General features: G+C 37.7%; 1 pseudogene; it reads left to right on the top strand.

Annotated features, from left to right (window-relative positions):
- Positions 1–580: 580 nt before the first annotated feature.
- On the top strand, positions 581–5,170 carry LOC137614462 (uncharacterized; annotated as a pseudogene).
- The last annotated feature ends 2,057 nt before the right edge of the window (positions 5,171–7,227 follow it).

Here is a 7,227-nt window from a genome sequence, read left to right on the forward strand (position 1 = left end):
GGAACAAGAGGTGAAACCTGATGAAGTAGTGTCTATAGAAATTTTGGATAGGCAGATTGCCCTGAGACAAATGGAATTTGAAATGGAAAAGTTTAAGGCAGGGGAAAGAGAAAAGGAGAGGCAGCATGAGATTGCCATGAGAAACCCAGGTTCTTTTTCCCCCGCCCATTCCCCAAATAGGTTAGTAACTCCTGCTATTAATTTATTGCAGGATCTCAAATTTGTACCTAGATTTGAAGAGAATAATGTAGCACAATTCTTTGTATCATTTGAGAGGATTGCTGCAAGGTTGGAGTGGCCCCTAGAGTATTGGACCACTCTTATACAAAGTAAATTGGTTGGAAGAGCTCAGAGGGTATATGTAACACTGGAGGAGGATCTATCAGCAGATTATGAGAGTGTAAAGGCTATTGTCTTGAAGGCCTATGAGTTAGTCCCTGAAGCTTATAGGCAACGCTTCCGGAACTTAGAAAAATGTAGGGAACAAACTTTTGTTGAATTTGCCAGGGCGAAGGAACTGTATGCTAGCGATTGGTTCAAGTCCAAGGAGGTGGGAGATTTTGAGAAATTGAAGGAGTTAATGTTGGTGGAGGAGTTTAAGAGGTGTGTCCCGGAAAAACTGAAGGTCTACCTCGAAGAGTTAAAACTCGAGACCATTCAGGAGGTAGCCATCGCTAGGGACGAATATTGCTTATCTCATAAGAGTGAGTTAGGGGGAGTAACGACAAATGTGAAGTCTAGTTGGGTTAAGATGGGTAGGAATAATAATGCTAATCCGAATAATAATGCAAAGGTATTTAGTAGAAATAATCATGGAAGTAATGATAATCAGGGTAATGCTAATAATAATTTTACTCCTAACAGAGGTAATAGGCCAAATATATATAATCCAGAGAAATTGAGGACATTGACGTGCTTCTTTTGCAATAAGAAGGGGCACGTAAAGAGTATGTGTTATACGTTTAAAAGAGCGCAAGATGCTAATAGTAGGCCAGTGATGGGTGTGGAAAAGAGAGAGGGAGAAAATATCCCGACAGGGTCCGCTGACCAATGACTACCTGGTTGTTTTGACAGATATTTGTCCTTCGGTAGTGTCTCCTTCGCCAATTCGCCCGAGAAAAGACGAGTGCGTATTTTACGTGATACGGGTGCAGCACAGTCTTTGATCCTAAGGGAGGCATTACCTTGTAATTTTGTACCAAAAATTGGGGAATTTGTGTTATTGGCTGGTTTTCCTGATACGGTAAAATCGTATGCCATCGAAAATTTTAATTTAATCTGCCCTTCCTTTGCAGGGAATTTGAAATTGGCCATAGTAGATAAATTCCCGGTTAAAGAGGTTGATGTGGTGATAGGGAATGATGTGGCTATGAAGAATAATACTTGTCCCATATTAATAAACCCTGATAGTAAAGTAGCAGCAGTTACTCGTTCTAGTGCTAGAATTGTTGACGCTGCAGAGTCAACAATTGATGTAGATTTAATTAGTTTAGATCGTAGTGATACCCTAGCTGTAGATCTTGGAATGTTAACGGACAAGTTAAATTGGACTACTGAAGAGCTAATCAAGGGGCAGAAAAAGGAGTTTCGGGAACTCCCTATCGAGTCAGGGGAGGTGTCTGATATGACTGGTCCCAAATTTAAGATAATTGATAATATTTTATATAGGTTGAGTAGGCCTATGGGGGTGGATAATGTTGATCATGAAATTGTAAAACAGATAATGGTTCCCTTTGGTTACAGGAAGGAGTTAATGTCATTGGCGCACGAAAGCAGTTTGGCCGGCCATTTTTGAATTCATAAAACTTCCTGCAAATTGTTAGGGAATTATTATTGGCCGAAGTTGGAGGCAGATGTAAAGAAGTTTGTCAATAGTTGTGATGTGTGTCAGAGGGTCGGTAAACCCAATCAGCGGTTTCCAAAATTGCCTCTATGTCCTATTCCCGTAGTTTCCGAACCTTTTAAGGAAGTCATTATTGATGTGGTTGGACCATTACCGAAGACGCGTAGTGGTAATGAGTATATTTTGATAATAATGGATAGGATGTCTCGATATCCCAAGGCAATACCACTACGTACCATAAAAAGCATTAAAATTGTTGACGTACTAATTGACTTTTTTACCAGGTTTGGGATGCCTAAAGTAATTCAATCAGATTGTGGATCTAATTTCATGAGTAGGCATTTCAAAGATAAAATGGCATTGTTGAATATAAAACATGTGACCTCTTCTCCATATCACCCAGAAAGTCAGGGAGTTCTGGAGAGATTTCATCAAACCCTGAAATCTATGGTAAAAAAATATTGTTTGATTAATGGTTCTGAATGGGATAAGGAATTACCTTATTTGTTGTTCGCTTTTCGTTCTGTCCCAAGTCAGTCTTTGGGTTTTTCGCCTTTCAACCTTGTGTTTGGTCATTGTGTTCTAGGGCCTCTCGATGTGGTTCGTGAGTCTTAGGAGGCAGACGTCCATGAGGTTAATTTATTGGATTATGTGTCTAATCTAGGCGATAAATTAACCAAGGCTTGGAAATTTGCGGGTGAAAATTTATTAGGTAGCCAAAAAAGAATGAAGTTCCTTTTTGATAGAAGGTCCAAGGCACGCGACTTTGCGGTAGGCGATAAAGTGTTTGTTTTGTTTCCCTTCCCAGGGAATCCATTGAAAGCTTCTTTTTCAGGTCCTTGGAAAATTTTGAAAAAAGTAAGTGAAGTTAACTATCTAGTGGAGACGCCCCAAAGAAGGAAACCTTTTCAACTGTGTCATGTAAATATGTTGAAGGCTTATATGGAACGGGAGAAAGTCATTCCCGTAGCAACCATTGGGAATACGGTAGAATCTGAGAACAATAACCATTTTTCTTTTTCAGGGGGGAGGGTATTCATGATAATTGTTTCAATGGATGTGAATGGCGGTCGGATAATAGAAAGTCTTTGGAAAATTTTTCGGGAGTAATTTCACATTTAGGTAAGGAAGAACAAAGGCCTTTGAAAAAATTAGTATCTATTTTTAAGGAATTATTTTCGGATATACCGGGTAGGACTTCGATCCTTAAACATGATGTAGATGTAGTTAGCGCCACTCCTGTGAAACGATCTCCTTACAGGTTGAATCCCTTCAAAAATGAGGTTGTAGCGAAAGAAGTGGATTATATGTTAAAACATGACCTAATTGAACATAGTCAAAGTCCGTGGTCATCACCGGTTGTATTGGTAAAGAAATCCGACGGTGATTTCAGGTTATGTTTTGATTACCGTAAGTTGAATGAGTTATCTAAATCTGATTGTTATCCATTACCTCGAATTGAGGATTGTATTGATCGAATGGGTAAGGCCAAATACATTAGCAAATTTGATTTGTTGAAAGGTTATTGGCAAGTTCCTCTTTCAAAGCGGGCAAGGACCCTGTCTGCTTTTGTAACACCACAGGGACTGTTCCAATGTACAGTTATGCCGTTTGGTATGAAGAACGCGGCTGCCACATTTCAGAGGTTAATGAATACTTTAGTCCATGGTTTAGAAGGATGTGTTATGTATATTGATGATATTGTTATTTATAGCGATGATTGGGAAACCCATTTAAAACGTATTAGGGCACTATTTGAGGTGTTGAAAAAGTCAAGTTTGGTAATTAATTTAAAGAAAAGTGATTTCGCAAAGGCGAAGGTGGTATATTTGGGTCATGAGGTTGGTAATGGTAAAGTTGCTCCTAAGCAGGCCAATATCGAAAGTATTGAAAACATGGTAGTCCCTAAATGTAGGAGGGATGTCAGAAGATTCCTTGGTTTGAGTGGGTTCTACCAAAGGTTTGTTAGGAAATTTTCGGATATAGCAGATCCGTTGACAAATCGGTGCTCTTCCAATATGTGATCTACCGGGTTGTTTCTCTTCCAATATGTGATCTACCGAATTGTTACTCTTCCAATATGTGATCTACCGAGTTGTTTACATTCCAATATGTGATCTACACAATAACAACCCATATTTCCCCCAACAAACTTGCAAACTACGGTGTTTTTAAACCACGTAGTTGTTTACCCATTAACTATCCATTATTATCCATTAAACATAGCAAAATATCTAGTTGTCGGCATTCCAGTATAAACCAAACAATCTTCAAAAGTTAAATTTGAAATATCCATTTGGAATATTTATTTGGAATACAACCCCTATAATGTGGACTCACAGAATTTGTAAGGAACGTTATTTGTAATGCAGAAACAGCTGTAGCCTACTTACGTGAAAAGAATTTATTGGATGATCCTGAAGTTGTTGCCATTAATTGTGATAAGTGCGGAAGTTTTATGAAAAATAAAAGACGTAAAGTGAAAGGAAGTTTTGTACCTGTAATGAGATGTCCAGTGCAAGGATGTGAAACTTTTAAAAGTGCTCGTACTGGGAACTGTTTTTTTCATTACTCTGATTTAAATAATAAGACGAATTGCAAACTTTCCTTATGCCAGATTCTGGATATTGTGTATTTTTTTGTGTGTGAAACCCCTATCAAATATGCTGAAGTTATCACTGGACGATCTCATTCCTCACTAGTTGACTGGTATAACATGTGCCGTGAAGTTTGTACTAACATAGTTCAACAAAAAGGTCAGATGGTCAGGACTACTGTAGAGCCAATACAGATAGATGAAGCTAGATTTGCTGGCAGGAGGAAATATATCCGTGGAAGATTACTTCAAGGAAATCTTGACCCACAATCAACACACAGTGAAGCAGAAATTGAAAATAATAGGAATCACGGCAACAGGATAGACGGCCCTTGGGTGTTCGGTGTAAAGAAGGGTCTTGACTGTCGTTATTTTTATGTTGATCGTCGAGACAGAAATACACTTCTACCAATAATAATTCGTGAATGTGCACAAGGATCAGTAATACATTCAGACGAGTGGCCGACTTATAGCACCTTGAATTCTCATGCATTTGTACACTCCACTGTTAACCATCAGCGGCATTACGTCGACCCAAACACTGGAACGCATACCCAATCAATTGAAAGATCGTGGTTAGATGCAAAAATCAAAATTTTGCGAACGATGAGAGGTACCGCTAAACACATGCTTCAGTCACATCTGGATGAATACTGTTATAGAATGATGAGAAAAGAATCTGTAAATTTATATTTTGAATTTCTAATGATATTAGAGAAGTCTATCGTTAAATGTCTTGATTTTTACCTTTTTCCATTTCTGCTATCGTTAAATGTCTATTATTTCCTTTTTAAATTTTTCATTAAATATAGCTAATAATAAATTCTTTTTATTTTTATTTTGTCTACTTTTTTTCCTAGTATATCACATGCCATGAACAGTAGATCAATAGTAGATCACAAACCTTCGGTAGATCACATATTGGAAGAGCACCGACAAATCTCTTTAGAGAGAAGGTAGCATTTGTCTGGACGGATGAAACACAAAAGGCTTTTGATAATTTAAAAAGAGTATTAATTAATTACCCTGTCTTGAGAGCTCCTAATTTTGACCTTCCTTTTTCTCTTGCCACGGATGCAAGTGACGTTGGTGTAGGAGCGGTGTTGTTGCAGAATGACGAGCAGGGAGTTTCTCATCCTGTCGCATTCTTTTCTAAAAAGTTGTCCTCCGCCCAACGTAGGTATTCTACTGTGGAGAAAGAGACTCTAGCTTTAGTATTTGCTATTAACCATTTTCAGGTTTATCTCTCCTCCTCAGATACACCTATTAAGGTCTTGACGGATCATAATCCCCTGACCTTCATCAGCAGATACAAGAATAAAAATCAACGATTGATGAGGTGCAGTCTCATGCTGCAAGAGTGGAATTTAGAATTTTCCCACATCCCAGGAAAAGATAATATTGTTGCCGATTTTCTCTCTCGCAGCGTTGAATATTAGTTGATTGACAGAGGGCTATGCAGTTATTAAAGGTAGTATCTGTATCGTTCTAATTATGGTTTGTGTGCTGTTGAAGTGGGCACGTAGTGAGTAGAAGCAAATGTATATTTAAGATTTATTAATCATGGTTTCTTTACAGAACACTATAATGTTTTGGGTATAGTATATGGGATCTTTAAGGTTAAAAGGTGAGGGTGATCACTGGTATTTGCTAATGGTTGATTAATTAGGTGGTCTACGGTTTTGAGGTGTCAGATACGATAAGGCTTATAATAAGTTAAGAAAAGGAGATAGGCACTAATCTGGTTATTCTGTATTTTCAGGCTAATAATAACGCTTTATCGATTTTGTTTGTTTGTTTGCGCAGGGGAGTCTTGTGGTGGTCTTCTCTGTGTCATTCGGTGTGTGTGTATGTATTGGACACTATGGTGATAAGTGTGATATATAACACTGAAATACACAGTGGTTTTTGTGATCAACATTTATTGATAGTGAGTGATGTGTATCCCTGAAAATGAACAGGGTATTGAGTGTGGAAAAGGTTATAGCCTTTGGTCTATATATACAGAATCCGGTTGTTAGTGCAATGACTCTTTACTAAGTTTATTAACGGTATGAGTGATGTGAAATTTTTTGGTTGGGTATCTATTTACCGAATGGTGATATTTTGGCTTTCTGGTTTTGGAAAGTTTTCCTGTGATTAGTCTTAAGTTTAAGAGGTTGTTAGTATTTGTTATATATTGTAATATATTGTTATCCTTGTGAGCTGCAAACCTTGGTACTTGCCACCCTCTTTCCTATTGTTTGTCATGTTTTTGCAGTTTGTTTGATAATCATTTTTGAGTTTTGATTTAATATTTCAATATGTGATGACTTGTGTTTTAATTTAAATCGCATTATAAGGGGAAAAAAATAGGAATTTTTTTTTTTTTGTTGGGTGAGGAGCTGTAACATAGTTGTTATATATTTCTGAATTATTTAAGTTTTTAGATGTATAAGATTAAGTATAGACGTATTGTTATAAGGTTAAGTATGGACTTATTCTTTTCTTTCTTTAATAGTTTGTCTTTTCACTGGTGGTTATGTTAGTGTTTATAATGGACTAACAGCTGTTTTATATTTTCAAGTGGTGTGGGTTTCGTGGCTGCGCTCCTGTGAACGGAGGTTTGAACGGGCTTGTTGGGGGAGGGTTCCTTAGTGTGTTTCTGAGCCTCCAACCTTGAAGGGCACGACATTTGCTGTTGGAACTATATCTATTTCTCACCATTGCAGAGCTACTTTGTGAAGCTGTTTAGCTATTCTGGATATCCTTTCTCTGCAGCAGGGACCATTTATCCTGCCTATTGTTT

Source organism: Palaemon carinicauda, chromosome 20 (assembly GCF_036898095.1).
Source record: "Palaemon carinicauda isolate YSFRI2023 chromosome 20, ASM3689809v2, whole genome shotgun sequence".
Classification (NCBI taxonomy): Eukaryota; Metazoa; Arthropoda; class Malacostraca; order Decapoda; family Palaemonidae; genus Palaemon; species Palaemon carinicauda.